General features: G+C 46.0%; 1 protein-coding gene and 1 pseudogene across 4 annotated transcripts in view; both read right to left on the reverse strand.

The window, feature by feature from the left end:
- Positions 1 to 17,993, reverse strand: part of LOC124607365 (rab11 family-interacting protein 4) — a 929,323-nt gene that overhangs the window by 536,328 nt on the left and 375,002 nt on the right. The window lies entirely within an intron of this gene.
- On the reverse strand, positions 17,581 to 17,698 carry LOC124607930 (annotated as a pseudogene).

Below are 17,993 nucleotides of genomic sequence, written 5' to 3' on the forward strand. Positions count from 1 at the left end.
ATCGTCGCTGCAAAGAAAGATAATGAGTCAGCGCACGAGAGGGGGAATATACTGCAGAGGTGTGAACCGTGATTTATTTTCAAAGAATATTCTCAAGAATTTATTTTATTTACTAGCGATTCATCAAGAACATTAACACATTTAATCACACTATGTAAGCATGGAAGTAGTTGCCAGGGAGTAACTGATGAAATCATAACCAAATTCCTTTTAACAAATGGGAATTTTATTCACTTTAATAGTGCGTAAAAGCATTTTTTTAAAGAAACACATTTAAAATTATAATTAGAAAGCACCCTCTAAATATCAAAGTTACAATTTATTCAGAGGCAGAAAGAAACAAGTTTGGACTGTATGAGCTTTGGGGCAGAGAACCTTGCCGCTCTCTTTTGACACGGCCGTAGTTACGACCGCTCACAACAGCCTCTGAAAGACTACACTGGTGCAAATCTGCAACACACCAAATAACTTTAAACTAAGAGTTTTAACAAATTACACAAGCAAAAAAAACTATGCATCCCCCGTAGGAGGGATGGAAATGGTACAAAACACTAACAATTAAAATATTAACTCGCAGCTCGCACCGGCCAGACTGATGTCGTGGGTTGACTCCTGTTGCTCTCGTGTCGACCGCGAGGTCACTACCCCTCGCTATACGGCGCGGCCCACTGGACTCACGTGGCGACCTCACATGCGCCGACGCTCAAGACGGACCAGTCATCTTGTGTCTCAGTGCACGACCGACCAACCGATCGATCCCACCACCAATGACCATTGCCTGAGCAAACTCGAGCAGACTGGCGGCCTAACGCGCAGACTAGGATGCAGGAACTAAGCCCCGACCGAGCGACCACTCGCTGAGTTCTCTTACTGGCGGAGTGGAAAGAATCTCATTTTGCCGGTTTTAAAGGTTGATCCGAACGACCGACATACTAGCATTCCGAACGACAGACAGACACTAACTGCCTAACAAATGCGGACGAGACACAGACTAGCAAGCTGGGGACGAGAGACTGACCCAGACTGACTGACTGACTGGCGAGCTCATAGCGCCCCTTAAATGCACGTGAACAGGCTGCCTTTCCCCTTTCGCACTAGAGGGGACACCAAAGCTGCGATTGCTACAGCGGCGCCACCGCCAGAAACGGAGGGCGACTGCTTCACACTACGCGCTGCGGCCCGCTCTTCAAAACAGCAATTTTTACCACGGCTCAAGGTGTCTCCGTATTCGTTGCTGCTTGTAATCCTCGCGCACCTTGGCTGCGCGTTTACTTCCTCGATCGCAGAAAACCGTGAAGCTGGAAGCTTAAAGCCCTCTTCTCTACTAAAGATATACTCCTTCTCGGAAATCTAAATCTCATTCACTTCTCACAAGGGAACCTCCCCATCGTACCCCCGCCAGATTTAGTTATAAGTTGGCACTGTGGATAGGCCTTGAAAAACTGAACACACATCAATCGAGAAAACAGGAAGAAGTTGTGTGGAACTATGAAAAAAATAAGCAAAATATACAAACTGAGTAGTCCATGCGCAAGATAGGCAACATACAGGATACTGAGAACTCTAGATCGCCGTGGTCCCGTGGTTAGCGTGAGCAGCTGCGGAACGACAGGTCCTTGGTTCAAGTCTTCCCTGGAGTGAAAAGTTTACTTTCTTTATTTTCGCAAAGTTATGATCTGTCCTTTCATTGACGTCTCTGTTCACTGTAATAAGTTTAGTGTCTGTGTTTTGCGACCGCACCGCAAAACCGTGCGATTAGTAGACGAAAGGACGTGCCTCTTCAACGGGAACCGAAAACATTTGATTTTCAAGGTCATGGGTCAACCGATTCCTCCACAGGAAAACACGGCTGATATATTCTATACGACACAGGTGACGGCATGTGCGGCACATGACAGGAATATGTTGTCGACCCACATAACTTGTACACTTGGCGAATGGGTTAAAAGATTCTTCTACCTTGCCCGATTTAGGTTTTCTTGTGGATGTGATAATCACTCCCAAAAAAGTGATAAAAACATAAGAGTTTGTGACATAAACTGTAAATAAAAAATTAAACTTTTCACCAGAGGGAAGCCTTGCACCAAGGACCTCTCGTTCCGCTTCTGCTCACGCTAACCACGGGACCAAGGCGCTCCTGAGCTCACCCTCTGCCCGCATCTCGTGGTCGTGCGGTAGCGTTCTCGCTTCCCACGCCCGGGTTCCCGGGTTCGATTCCCGGCGGGGTCAGGGATTTTCTCTGCCTCGTGATGGCTGGGTGTTGTGTGCTGTCCTTAGGTTAGTTGGGTTTAAGTAGTTCTAAGTTCTAGGGGACTGATGACCATAGATGTTAAGTCCCATAGTGCTCAGAGCCAGCCAGCTCACCCTCTCCTTGATGTTGCCTATCTTGCGCATGGACTACTGAATTTGTAGATTTTGTTTATTTTTTCATAGTTCCACGCAACTTCTTCCTGTTTTCTCGATTGATCTGTGTTTAGTTTTCAAGGCCTATCCACTGTGCCAACTTATAATTAAATCTGAGGGGGGGGGGGGGGGGTGCGATGAGGAGGTTCCTTCCCTTGTCGGAATTTCCTTCTGTAAATGATGGTTTCCTTGTTACACTACTGCTTGTCGCGTTCGTGCTCTTTAATACATTCTTTCGTTTATCCTAGAAGTAGTTTATCACAACCACAAGTCACTTCATAAAGCCCAGTAGTGTGGTGGTGAACAGTCGCTTCCGTTTTGCACCGGAAAAGGTCTTGTATTCTGATTGAAAACTGTGGTCTGTGTACCCTTTTTTCCGCTGATCATTTTGCTGCTGGTGCGGTCAGTAACTCTAGAAATAAACGGTAACTTAATGAGTGAAAAGGCGGTTTTTCGTCCTTCTTATTAGCACAAACAGCAATATTCTATTCGAAAGCCCTATGGACAAACCATCGTAGACGTTGGCCCTCATTGTCTTCTTTAGGAAAATCAACTACGATACCAAGTTGTGTCTCTCATACGGAAGGTACGTGAAGACACCATGTTACCATGTTGTGTCCTAGAGTGATGTCATGTCCACAGGCCAACACATCTAGGGAGACCATCTCTGCCCACAAGGTGAAGCTGTGATTCTTCAATTTCTCCAGGCGTATATTGTGTCCTATACACACTCACACCAGGCTGTTCACCCGAGTTTTATTTCGTCAAGGTGAAGCTGATTTTGAGGCGAAGCCCATTTAAGATATTATGGGATCTATGAAGCTTTTCATTACGTCGTGGTCGTGTAACAAACGTGTCATCCATATAGAGGAGCCAACAAGATGTCTTTAGTGGCTCGTTACTTAATGGCTGTTGTTCAGAATGTGTTATAAAAATGTCAACTGCTACTGTTAACAAAGGTGACCACCACGGTAACCGTCAGATTGTTCACAAAATTCTCCTTTGTGCAGGCTGTCCCAGAAGGAATGGTCAGTATTCACCAATATGACAGGGACGATCATTTGAAGCAAAAAAGTATAGCACACATGTTCTCTAAAATCCTTAACTGTGAGCACTTGTTTGTTTTCGATATTGTGAAAGACTTCTCTTGTACTGAACAAGTGCTCACAGCTCTTAAAATATGCTTTTCAGAGACTATGTTCACTAGACAATTGTTTCCTGTTTTGGTCATACTACCTCCTCCCAGACCATGGAAAGCAAACAGCTTGTAGTAGAAGAGATTTGCTGTACACTATCGAAGATGAAGTGCTCGTAGGTCCTGAGGTACAGACTTTTCAGCCTATATTTACTAGACTTTGCTTCGAATAATCGTTCCTGTCATATGCCTGAATATTGACCACTGCTCCTGGGACACACTGCATTTAAAGTAACCCGATCGTAGACACAATTCGATCAGATCTCATACATCTGGAGCAACTTTCTTGTCTACGATCTCCACAGTATCAACTACTAGGATGTTAGTAGATATAGATTTTGTGTCGAAGTTTACAGGAATGATCCTCGGGCACTTCTACACACGAACCTGTCTGGGAAATGTAGCTTTCTGAAATGAATTTCAATGGTGTAATATTCTCGAGTTACTGGTTGAGTGACAGCGCTGCCTTGAAACAACGTTTCGACGAATTTTCTATTCGGCATCTTCAGGAGGAGTTCCTATGGGGTTTATAATCACTGTATCCCTGTTGCCGAGGAAGTATTGGGCGGCCAATCGGCAGAGAAAGTTGCGGGGCACCTCATAAGAAACCGACACTTCACCTGAAGATAACGAGAAGTAGACTTGTTGAAACGTTGCTGCAGGACGATATCGCCACTAGGATTATAAACGGAGAAGTTTTCGTTATTCTTCACAATCAAATAATCTCATTTTGAATCCACAAGTAAACGTACTATTGTGAACAAGAGAAGTACGTGTAAGCAAGTAAAGCCCAGCTAAGCAATATGACTGGCAACGAATACCCTGTTTAAAGTTCTTGAGGCCACCTTTTGACGTCATTCCTGTTGGCGGTCGTCTGATGGCCAGCAGTGAAGGGTGAATCTTAGACAATGCCAATGCCAAACACGATTCGCGGATAGCGGCGAAGACGTCTCTCCATTATGTTAACCGGTGGCCATGACGACAGAAAGGGCATCCTGCCACACAAGTTAAATAAATATGCCAAATCATGCAGACTACGAACGCCCTACACCAGTACATAAACAGTAGGAAAGAGGGAGATTCGTCGAATCCGTTGAAATCGAATCACTTGACACGACTGTATACTCAGAATATACAGTATTACGGGCGATGTGTATCACATTTTACGTATTTTTATATGTCTTTTTTTATAAATTTTCTGTTTCTTATCAAAGATGAGGTCTCCGCAAGTGGAGCACAAGCTTCGTTTTGACAGCATAATGAACAACTAACGCGTAGTTTATCAGTGACATTTTGAGTCACACGTGGATCCCTGATCAAGGACGACCTAGAATAGATATAATATACTACGAGGTGTGGCTAGAAAAAAACCGGACTAGTACTGGTGAAACAATAAAACGAATGCAATATGGCTGAAAGTCGCGTGGCCTGTCACCTGACTCTCGCTCCGCCTACTGCTCGAGTTTCATCTGCCTCCTGCACTCAGCCTGCCCGTGGCGTCTGTTTTAAGTAGTTGAAGTTTTGTCTGTGCGTCGGAAAATGTTGAGTGTACAGAAAGAACAGCGTGTTAACATCAAATTTTGTTTCAAACTAGGAAAATCTGCAAGTGAAACGTTTGTAATGTTACAACAAGTGTACGGGGATGATTGTTTATCGCGAACACAAGTGTTTGAGTGGTTTAAACGATTTAAAGGTGGCCGCGAAGACACTCGCACTGGCAGACCATTGTCAGCAAAAACTGATGCAAATATTGAAAAAATCGGTAAACTTGTTCGACAAGATCGCCGTTTAACAATCAGAGCAGTGTCTGAGTTAACAGGAGTTGACAAGGAAAGTGTTAGGCAGATTCTTCATGAAAGTTTCAACATGAACAAAGTGTGTTCAAAAATGATTCCAAAGTGTCTCACAATTGAACAGAAGGAACGCCGAAGAATGATTTGTTCTGACATCCTGGAAAACATTGAAAGTGATCCCACCTTTATACAAAATGTTATTACTTGCGATGAATCGTGGTTTTTTACTTACGATCCCGAAACTAAACGCCAATCGATGCATTGGAAAACTCCTGGTTCTCCACGACAAAAAAAAGCACGAATGTCAAAATCGAAATTCAAGGCAATGATGATTGTTTTTTTTTTTTTGACATCAAAGGGATTGTGCACATTGATTGGGTACCAGAGGGACAAACAGTGAATCAGCATTACTACATTAGCGTCCTGGCTACCCTACGTGAGCGAGTACGGAGAAAACGTAACGATTTGTGGAGAAAAAAGTCATGGATCCTTCACCAAGACAATGCCCCAGCTCACAGTGCGTTGTCAGTGAAGACGTTTTTGGCAAAACACAACATTCCCATCTTAGATCATCCACCCTACTCACCTGATTTGCCCCCTGTGACTTTTTTCTTTTCCCTAAAGTCAAGTCAGCTTTGAAAGGAACTAGATTTGAGACTGTTGAAGCAGTAAAAGAAAAAGCGACGGAAGTAATGTATGGACTTACCGAAAATGATCTGCAGCATTGCTATGAACAGTGGAAAATTCGTATGGAGCGGTGTAGAGACCGAGAAAGAGAGTACATTGAAGGAGATAACATGAAATTGTAAATAATTGTAAATAAATGTTTTTTCCAGCATCAGTCCGGTTTTTTTCTAGCCGCACCTCGTATATGGATATGTCCGAAAAAACAGACACCATATCCGTATAGTATATAGTTCTGGCAATACCGGCGGATGCACACATATTCTTCGAACTCTTACGGGACTTGGAAAGAATGTCTTCCATGAATAATGAGTGTGTTGGGATGGGACACTACGAATGCAGTGTGTGGACATACAAGGTGGGAGTGTGGGTCTCACGGGAGGCGTGCGCGAGTGGGTCCCTGCAGTCGCACTATCCTCTGTGCCCTCGGTGGCTCAGATGGGTAGAGCGTCTGCCATGTTAGCAGGAGATGCCGGGTTCGAGTCCCAGTCGGGGCACACATTTTCACCTGTCCCCGTTGATACATATCAACGCCCGTCAGCAGCTGAAGGTATTAATATATAATTCTAATTTCGACCTAGATATAAGTCCTGCAACTGCAGAGCGTATGGTATAGAAGAACTTGACCCGGCAGATCGTTTTGTCAGAGTGCCACGGAACAGAGCTTGGTAAGGCACCTCTGATGTTGCAACTATCAGGAGCCCACCGCCGTCTAATCACGTGCTGGCCATTACCGCCCCCGGCTGCTTCCACTCTCGCGGCACGGCACGCTGTTCTCGTTGGCTTCCCTGCTCTCATCATTTACATCTGGAGCACCGGGCAGCATGCATTAGAGCAGGAGAGAAAACAGACATGTTAGTGCTCGGTGTATTGCTGATTGCAGCTCCAACAATAGAGCAGTAGCTCCGCTAACTTGTGCACCGTCGACAACGCATTCTTGTTTCCTCACGTATCTATCAATTCCCACGAGGAGAATAATAGTGTTTCATCCGTTGTTGAAAAACAACAACAAAATGGCTCTGAGCACTATGCGACTTAACTTCTGAGGTCATCAGTCGCCTAGAACTTAGAACTAATTAAACCTAACTAACCTAAGGACATCACACACATCCATGCCCGAGGCAGGATTCGAACCTGCGACCGTTGCGGTCGCTCGGTTCCAGACTGTAGCGCCCAGAACCGCACGGCCACTCCGGCCGGCAAACAACAACATAATAGACATTTAAACACCTGGGTATCGTAAAACAAGTACGCATTTGCCTTGACATCGGCTGCTTATTTTCAGAACTGTACTTTAGTGACGGGTTATTGCCTGTCTCTATCCAACTTGGATTTACTTCTTTTGCGGGCAGTGATTTTCAGATCAAGAAACAAAAGGACGTATACAGTGGAGCTTTCGCTTGTTGTGGCTTCGGATGACGCAATCGGAAAAAGTTCATTACTTACCGAGCAAGTTCGTAAATTAAACTTTGTCGCGTGCAGAAGGATAGCTTCTTCGATGAAGAACTCCTACCGATCAACGCTCGTAGTTCTTTTTCCATTAGATTATAATTTAAAACTTCGTGGATACAGAGGAACGACTACATTGCGAACAACTGATCTCGACCTGTTTGAAGGAACTACACTGATGAGCAAGAACACTACGACCACCGATCAGCTATCGATATAAACCTGTCCAGGCGAGGAATGATAGGCAGACACACTCACGTTGCATGTAGCATCATCGAGAGTGCTGTTATTGTGTAGAATGGGGAAGGCGCGCGATCTGTCTCAGTTTGACGAGAGCAGATTGTGACGGCTCGGCACGAGCATTTAGGAAACTGCACGACTTGTCCAGTGTTCGAGGAGTGCTGTGGTGAGTGTCTTCAACACGTAGCGAAACCAACGTGAAACCACGACCAGATATCGTGGGGTTGCGCGGCCACTCTACATCTACATCCACATGGATACTCTCCAAATCACATTCAAGTGCCTGGCAGAGGGTTCATCGAATCACCTTCACAATTCTCTATTACTCCAACCCCGTACAGTGCGCGGAAAGAATAGAGCTCTGATTTCCCTTATTTTATCGTGGTGATCGTTCCTCCCTACGTACATCGGTGTCAACAAAACGTTTTTCGAAGGAGAAAGTTGGTGATTGGAGTTTCGTGAGAAGATTCCGTCGCAACGAAAACCGCCTTTCTTTTAATGATTTCCAGCCCAAATCCTGTATCATTTTGTGACACTCTCACCCATATTTCGCGACAATACAAAACATGCTGCCATTCTTTGAACTTTTTCGATGTACTCCGTCAGTCGTATCTGGTAAGGATCCCACACCGCGCAGCATTATTCTAAAAGAGGACGGACAAGCGGAGTGTAGGCAGTCTCCTTAGTAGGTATGTTACATTTTCTCCAAGCGTAGTGTAGGCAGTCTCCTTAGTAGGTATGTTACATTTTCTAAGTGTCCTGCAAACAAAACGCAGTCTTTGGTTAGCCTTCCCCACAACATTTCTGTGTGTTCCTTCCAATTTAAGTTGTTCGTAATTGTAATACCTAGATATTCAGTTGAATTTACGGCTTTTAGATTAGACTGATTTATCGTGTAACCGAAGTTTAACGAACTCCTTTTAGCACTCACGTGGACGACCTCACACTTTTCGTTATTTACGGTCAACTGCCACTTTTAGCACCATTTACATATTTTTTCTAAATCGTTTTGCAGTTTGTCTTGATCTTCTGATGACTTTATTAGTCGATAAACGACAGCGTCATCTGCAAACAACCGAAGATGGCTGCTCTGATTGTCTCCCAAATCGTTTATATAGATAAGGAACAGCAAAGGGCCTATAATACTACCACTGGGAACGCCAGAAATCACTTCTGTTTTACTCGGTGACTTTCCGTCAATTACTATGAAATGTGGCGTCTCTGACAGGAAATCACAAATCCAGTCACATAACTGAGACGATATTCCATAAGCACACAATTTCACTCCGAGCCGCTTGTGTGGTACCGTGTCAAAAGCCTTCCGGAAATCCAGAAATATGGAATGAATCTGAAATCCCTTGTCAATAACACTCAACACCTCATGTGAATAAAGAGCTAGTTGTGTTTCACAGGAAACATGTTGACTATGTGTCAATAGAACGTTTTCTTCTAGGTAATTCATAATGTTCGAACACAATATATGTTCTAAAATCCTGCTGCATATCGACGTTAACGATATGGGCCTGTAATTTAGTGGATTGCTCATACTACCTTTCCTGAATATTGGTGTGATTTGTGCAACTTTACAGTCTTTGAGTACGGATCTTTAATCGAGCGAACGGTTGAATATGATTGTTAAGTATGGAGCTAATGCATCAGCATACTCCGAAAGGAACCTAATTGGTATACAGTCTGGACCAGAAGACTTGCTTTTAATAAGCTATTTAAGTTGCTTCACTACTCCGTGGATATTTACTTCTACCTTTCTCATATTGGCAGCTCTTCTCGATTCGAATTCTGGAATATTTACTTCGTCTTCTTTTGTGAAGGCATTTCGGAAGGCTGTGTTTAGTAACTCTGCTTTGGCAGCACAGTCTTCGGTAGTATCTCCATTGCTATCGTGCAGAGAAGGCACTGATTGTTCCTTGCCGCAAACATACTTCACATAAGACCAGAATCTCTTTCGATTTTCTGCCAGGTTTCGAGAAAAAATTTCGTTATGGAAGCTGTTATAGGCATCTCGCATTGAAGTCCGCGCTAAATTTCGAGCTTCTGTAAAAAAATTGCCAATATTTGGGATTTTGCGGCTGTTTAAATGTGGCGTGTTTGTTTCGTTGTTTCTGCAACAGTGTTCTAACCCGTTTTGTGCACCAAGGAGGATCAGCTCCGTCGTTTGTTGCTTTATTTGGTATAAATCTCTCAATTGCTGCAGATACTATTTCTCTGAATTCAAGCCACATCTTGTCTACACTTATATTATCAATTAGGAAAGAGTGGAGATTGTCTCTCAGGAAGGCGTCAAGTGAATTTTTATCTGTTCTTTTTTGAATAGGTATATTTTTCGCTGATTTTTCGAGGATCTGGGGATTACAATATTCAATCTCGCTACGACAACTCTGTGTTCACTAATCCCTGAATCGGTTTTGATGCTCGTTATTAACTCAGGATTATTTGTTGGTAAGAGGTTGCGACGTGCCGGGGCTAGCAGTGTATTTAACACTAAATTCTTCTAGAATCTTCATATGGAAATGATGCTCTAAGCCTCCCCCCCCCCCTTTTCTAACTCCGACTTTTGCTGTTGCACATGGATTAAGAAGAAACGAGAACTGACTCTAATCGGCCCTGCAAGTGGAGTTCAAATTCAAATGGCTCTGAGCACTATGGGACTTAACATCTATGGTCATCAGTCCCCTAGAACTTAGAACTACTTAAACCTAACTAACCTAAGGACAGCACACAACACCCAGCCATCACGAGGCAGAGAAAATCCCTGACCCCGCCGGGAATCGAACCAGGGAACCCGGGCGGGGGAAGCGAGAACGCTACCGCACGACCACGAGATGCGGGCTGCAAGTGGAGTAGAAAGGAGTTTGGCACCTGCAATAATTTAATTTGATAGAAATTAATTTGATAAATAAGTTTTATTAACGTGGTGAGAAATGAAAGGGTTGCTCTACCGATCTACAGAATGAAAGTTCTGTCCAAAATAACAATTTGATTTATTATGACTAAACTCAAAATAATAAACACAACACATGAAACATTTACAATACGTCAAATTGGATACTCAAATAAATGCTGTGAAGGTGAAGTTGTCCGTAAACTAGCTTGTGACGTTTATGACCAAGTGGTATGTGGAGCCAATTCCTTGCAACTCAAATCTTAAGAGAAACACCCAGCCAACCCAACATTAGTTGCGGTTACAGTAGTGAGAACTCAGACAATGAACACCCAAAATAGAACCATGTAAGAAAAGACGGGAACAGGCGCGGTCTGCTGAGCTCTGATTATCACAGAGCAAAATTCCATAATCTGTCGGTGCTGCGGACATACATTACCAAGCTGTCTTCTTAACTGCAAGGGCACGATCTGGCGTTCCGGAAGCGATGGCTGGTTGCTTCGACGTCCAGTCATGGTGATGATAATGTCGCGAGTTTAGCCCGAAACAGTTTATCCTGGTCTGGTTGTTCCAGACTAAAGACTTCCTATCAATACAAATGCGCCTCTGAGGGAGACGAAGAAGGCTCGCCACACAATCACTGCCGGTACAGTGATTGATTTTAACAAGTGAAGTCACACAGTAACTCCGATACAGTCAACTTTAGCCAAAACTGCTCAAGACGGACAACATAGGCCGCTTGTACACAGAACGCTCAATTGCCAACTGTACTCAGAGAGTTACGGTGAAGTCGAAACTTCAGCAACTTCGTCAAACAGTTACAATTAAATGAAAGTATATCAGACAGTCAACAGAAGGCAGGCTGTCCAGAGCAGCGAGAGCTCAGTCTTGTAACCTACCCCGACTGAAAGGCGAGAGCCGACTCCCTCAAGAGCACCCGTACAAGCCGAACACGGAACATTCCCGCCCTCACGACAGTGGCGGTGGTTAAACGTTCCAATCAGCGACTCGAAAACCGGCGGAAAATTCCCCTCTATTGCCGACGCACTACTATTCCACCAATGGAGATACTTGGCGCCAATTTCTGCGCCGATTTTGCTACGTCACGGAGCTATCCTCTGAGCAAGCCAATCACAGTTATGATTTTGCAGAAAACGCGGGAATTTGCCCGCCAAGACTGCCTTGGAACACAAGTCATTCCCACGCCTCGCTGGTAGCCCGCCAGAAAGTGTTTTCACTAAGTTTCTGCGAAGTAACAGAATCTCTAGCCCAGCCGCTCCGTCAGGTTCCTGTGTGCGTGTCGCCCCCGCTCTTATGACAATTTCGGCGTCTGGAAAGCATCCACTCGACTCCCTCACACCCGTCGGCTTAACCCTTTCAAGATCAGCAGAACCCGCCTGTCACCAGACCACCCGGGTGACGAGAGACACTGCGTGGGAAGTCCGCGTGTGAAGGAATAGCAACTTTTCACCACATGCAATTAGAGAGGAAAATCGAATTACTCAGAGAAAGATATAAATATGAGAGCGGGCTCATACCACCTCTCAAGGTCAAGTGCGTTGTCACTTCACTCCTCATTACAGATGTCGGACGCCGTAGGCTGGGCAGACTGATAAAACAGGACAGGTGGCGAATTGTGGCGGAACTAACATCTGACGTTAATGCTGGGCAGGGTACAAGTGTGTATGAACACGCAGTGCACCGAACATTCCTAACGATGGATCTCCGCAGCCGACGACCCATGCATGTGCCTATGTTAACACCACGACATCGGCAACTACGACTGAAATGGGCACGAGACCATCGCCGCTGGGCGTTGGCGCAGTGGCAGAGCGTTGCATGGTATGATGAATCCCGATAACTTCTTCATCATGCCGATGGAGGACACGAATCCGTCGTCTTCCAGGGGAACGGCTCCTTGACACCTGTACAGCGGGACGTGGATAAGCTGGTGGCGGCTCCATTATCCTCTGGGAAACATTCGTTCGGGCATCCATGGGTGCAATGAAGCTCGTGCAAGGCAGCATGACGGCCAAGGAGTGTCGTCAGCGGTTGAAGACCACTTACACCCCTTCATGACGATCATGTTTTCCGATGGCAGCGGCGTTTTTCAACAAGGTAATGCGCCGTTTACAAGGCCAGGGGTGTGATGAAGTCGTTCGAGGAAAACAGTGGCGAGTTCAAGTTGATGTATAGGCCCCCCAACTCGCCAGTTCTCGGATGTGGCTGAACGCGGCGTCAGAGCTCATAGCCCCCTCTCTGGAACTTATGGGACTTAGGTGACCTGTGAGTATGTACAGATGTGGTGCCAACTCCTTCAGCGACTTACCAAGGCCTTGTTGATTTCATGCCACGACGCGTCGCCGCTGTTATCCGTGCCAAAGATGGACGTACCAGCTATTAGGTAGGTGGTTATAATTTTCTGGCTGATCAGTTTATCGTAGCATGTGAGAGATCTAGTACAAAGACAAACCTGTCTGGTCAGACGAGGATTTGATCCTCCTTTTCCAATAGCGCTTTAAACAAACGCACCGCCAGCGAAGGTCATAAGAGACGGAGCTTTGCTGGGATTTGTTATTATTGGAGGGGAAGGAATTGCTTTTCAAGAAACCATCCGCGGAATTAGGTGACGTGAGTGATGCAATACTGAATATCAGCACTGTTAGGCGATGGGTTCGTCGCTGTAACGAAGCTGAAGGACAAACATACACTCCTGGAAATTGAAATAAGAACACCGTAAATGCATTGTCCCAGGAAGGGGAAACTTTATTGACACATTCCTGGGGTCAGATACATCACATGATCACACTGACAGAACCACAGGCACATAGACACAGGCAACAGAGCATGCACAATGTCGGCACTAGTACAGTGTATATCCACCTTTCGCAGCAATGCAGGCTGCTATTCTCCCATGGAGACGATCGTAGAGATGCTGGATGTAGTCCTGTGGAACGGCTTGCCATGCCATTTCCACCTGGCGCCTCAGTTGAACCAGCGTTCGTGCTGGACGTACAGACCGCGTGAGACGACGCTTCATCCAGTCCCAAACATGCTCAATGGGGGACAGATCCGGAGATCTTGCTGGCCAGGGTAGTTGACGTACACCTTCTAGAGCACGTTGGGTGGCACGGGATACATGCGGACGTGCATTGTCCTGTTGGAACAGCAAGTTCCCTTGCCGGTCTAGGAATGGTAGAACGATGGGTTTGATGACGGTTTGGATGTACCGTGCACTATTCAGTGTCCCCTCGACGATCACCAGTGGTGTACGGCCGGTGTAGGAGATCGTTCCCCACACCATGATGCCGGGTGTTGGCCCTGTGTGCCTCGGTCGTATGCAGTCCTGATTGTGGCGCTCACCTGCACGGCGCCAAACACGCATACGACCATCATTGGCACCAAGGGAGAAGCGACTCTCATCGCTGAAGACGACACGTCTCCATTCGTCCCTCCATTCACGCCTGTCGCGACACCACTGGAGGCGGGCTGCACGATGTTGGGGCGTGAGCGGAAGACGGCCTAACGGTGTGCGGGACCGTAGCCCAGCTTCATGGAGACGGTTGCAAATGGTCCTCGCCGATACCCCAGGAGCAACAGTGTCCCTAATTTGCTGGGAAGTGGCGGTGCGGTCCCCTACTGCACTGCGTAGGATCCTACGGTCTTGGCGTGCATCCGTGCGTCGCTGCGGTCCGGTCCCAGGTCGACGGGCACGTGCACCTTCCGCCGACATCGATGTACTGTGGAGACCTCACGCCCCACGTGTTGAGCAATTCGGCGGTACGTCCACCCGGCCTCCCGCATGCCCACTATACGCCCTCGCTCAAAGTCCGTCAACTGCACATACGGTTCACGTCCACGCTGTCGCGGCATGCTACCAGTGTTAAAGACTGCGATGGAGCTCCGTATGCCACGGCAAACTGGCTGACACTGACGGCGGCGGTGCACAAGTGCTGCGCAGCTAGCGCCATTCGACGGCCAACACCGCGGTTCCTGGTGTGTCCGCTGTGCCGTGCGTGTGATCATTGCTTGTACAGCCCTCTCGCAATGTCCGGAGCAAGTATGGTGGGTCTGACACACCGGTGTCAATGTGTTCTTTTTTCCATTTCCAGGAGTGTAGTTGGCTGACGTAACGCTGAGCGGCAGGCCGGTGCATGGAGCGACACTACACAACATTCAGCGGGTGGGTGACACCATTCATTGTGCCCGCCGGGTGACTGCAAATGATTTGTGTCGCATTACCTCCTTCAGTAAAGGCAGTGTGATGAGGATTATTCAACAACTGTAAGACTGTAAGGTTTGTGCTACTTGGCTAGGAGGAATGTTAACCGACCAGAAATAAAGAAACAAATAAAAAAGCACCAGTTTGCTTTTGTTCTACAGTATTACTTTTATTGTTAACTGGTTTTCGGCTTACAAGGCCATCTTCGGACATTTACTGACTATTATCAACAAAGAAGTTACAATGTTTGCAAACAACATTGACTGTTCCTGATGTAGTCTGTAGTTAAATTGATAACTGTCTCTTCTTTTAATAGGTTTGGTTATCACTCTCCATGTTTCAGACCTCCTGAAGTAGCCTTGTCTAGTACTAATTTTATTTTATTTTATTAGTTTTGATTATTAATAGAAACTGTTGTGTAGGCATGCTATTCCTATTCTGTCTTAAAGGTTTTCCTGTCTACTCCATTGTTATTTATGTACTGTTCAATTATTACTTTTTCACTGCATTACCACCACACTGCCAAAGATGTTACTTACTGTATGTTTCTACTTCAGCCTAGACGTGTTACTTCTCTTCCAATTTTGTTTGCAAACATTGTAATTTCATTATAACTTCTTTGTTGATAATACTCAGTAAATATCTGAAGATGGCCTTGTAAGCCGAAAACCGGTCAACAATAAAAGTAATATTGTAGAACAAAGCAGACTGGTGCTTTTCATTTATTATAATGTTGTTCTACCAAGAACTGACGGAAAATTTTGTTAACAAATAAAAATGATTGTCTTCCAACTCTTTGACGGCTTCCGTTTGGAGGGAAAAAAATGTGACCTGAAGCGAAACATAGGTTCCTTTTTTTGAACTAGAGTCAAAGATGATGATGATGTTTGGTTTTGTGGGGCACCCGTACAAATTCCCAACCTTTGCTCAGTCCAATCTCGCCACTTTCATGAATGACGATGACAACACAAACACCGCCGAGTCATCTCGAGGCAGGTGAAAATCCCCGATCCCGCCTGGAATCGAACTGGGGACCCCGTGCTCGGGAAGCGAGAACGCGACCACGAGCTGCGGACCAGAATCAATGAGGCAGTCAACAGAATGCACCAGAGAAAACGAAGAAGAAAAATTCAAAAATGTACGATCATCAGGGTAAGTTATAGCTACAGTATTTAGGGATGCAGAGGGTGTGGTTACGGTTGATTTTTTGGAGCAGGGATGCACAATAAATTCTGTCCAATGCGTCAGAACCGTCAAACAGCTTAAAGCACGCCTTTAGCAACATCGCCCAACAAAAGCTATGTCAGATGCTCTTTTGCATGGCAGTGCAAGACCACTGACCAGTTCTCATACCACTGAACAGATTGTGAAAATGGGATGGGGAGTCTTGCCTCATTGCCCATACAGCCCTGACCTGGCACAATAAATCTTCCATTCGTTCGGGGTGCTAAAAGAATCTCATCGTGCGATTCACTTTGAAGATGAGGAGGCCATGAAAACGTCCGTGCTTCAATGCCTTCGGAAGAAAGAACGTTTTAGCACAATGGAATATATGCCCTTGTTAAAGAACTGTGGAAATGGACGAAGATTATATTGAAAAGTCATAAATTAATCGTCAGTCTTGTGGTTTTGAACTTACATAGTTGCATTCGAAAAATCTTGGCACATAACAAAAAAGGGACATTTTGACTGACCCTCGTAACATGAGGAATTCTGACCTCTACTACTGTCAACCGTTCCACAAATACGGCGTACCTTCTTTCCACGCCGCTGCACTGATAAGACACCGCTGGCAGGTCGTTCGTGCTCCTGCAGCAGCAACACGCCGCATTCCTAGAGTGACGCGGCGTAGCGTGGTCGGAGCTGCACGCGCGTTTTCACGGTTGAGCTCGCGCGGTGCGCTGCTGAGCGCTGCCTCTGTCCCACGCACGCTCTGATTCTCCCACCGCAGTGGCACCGATGTCTCGCAGCTTGTTTACTTTCCCCTCGGCCAGGACCTGGCCACCTACAGCTGGCACCACAATTGTCTCAGTGAGCGAGACTGAAAGCGTCCAAACGCGAGTGGCACAGTTTACTGGTAGCAGGTCACCGTCGCCCTTGTACCACCACTCAGCGGGAGATCACGGCGAATTTGTTTCAGTACCGTGAACTCCCGTTGTAGAACCTACGACAGCACTCATTTAGCCCTTTTATGCTTTCACTAATTTCTGGATCCCTTTGGTGTTGTTGTGGTCTTCAGCCTCAGTTCTGAACAGTTAATGGCGTAACACCATTAATAAATGGAGACTTGGAACAGAAGTATGTAGTTAAGGAACGATGTTCGAAGGTTTTGGGTGTGTGCACTTATGAGAGATTCAATTGGAAGAAACTTACGAAATTTGTTATTAATAAAGCAATACCATATTTCAAAAGCTACTATTCTCTTCGTGTCTCAACTGTTTACCGTCCATATTTTAATTCCGTATAAGGCAACTATACCGAACTGAGCTCCTCCCACACAGGCCATGAAGGCACAACGATACCGACCGGCCGCCGTGTCATCTTCAGCCCATAGGCGTCACTGGATGCGGGTATGGAGGGGTATGTGGTCAGCACACCGCTCTCCCGGCCGTATGTCAGTTTACGAGACCGGAGCCGCTACTTCTGAATCAAGTAGCTCCTCAGTTTGCCTCACAAGGGCTGAGTGCACTCCGCTTGCCAACAGCGCTCAGCAGACCGGATGGTCACCCATCCAAGTGCTAGCCCAGCCCGACAGCGCTTAACTTCGGTGATCTGACGGGAACCGATGTTACCACTGCGGCAAGGCCGTTGGCTGTATAAGGCAACATTCCAGGAAAATACCTTCAAAAAAATTTCTTAGGATACCAAGTTAGTCTGCATTTTCTGTCCTCTCTACTTCGAACGCTGTCAGTTAGTTTGCTGTGCAAATACCAAAACTTATCTACTAGCATGGGCTTAACCAGAGGAGGGGTTTTGGGGTTTCAACACCCCCTCCCCATGATATGTTGGCAAAGGTAAGAAAAAAAAGGGGGGGCAATGATGCATTGGACTCGTATTCGGCAGATTCGGATTCAGGCCCAAAGCCAGTCATCCAGATTTGTTGTTTCC

The sequence above is a fragment of the Schistocerca americana genome, chromosome 3 (genome assembly GCF_021461395.2).
Source record: "Schistocerca americana isolate TAMUIC-IGC-003095 chromosome 3, iqSchAmer2.1, whole genome shotgun sequence".
Taxonomy (NCBI): Eukaryota; Metazoa; Arthropoda; class Insecta; order Orthoptera; family Acrididae; genus Schistocerca; species Schistocerca americana.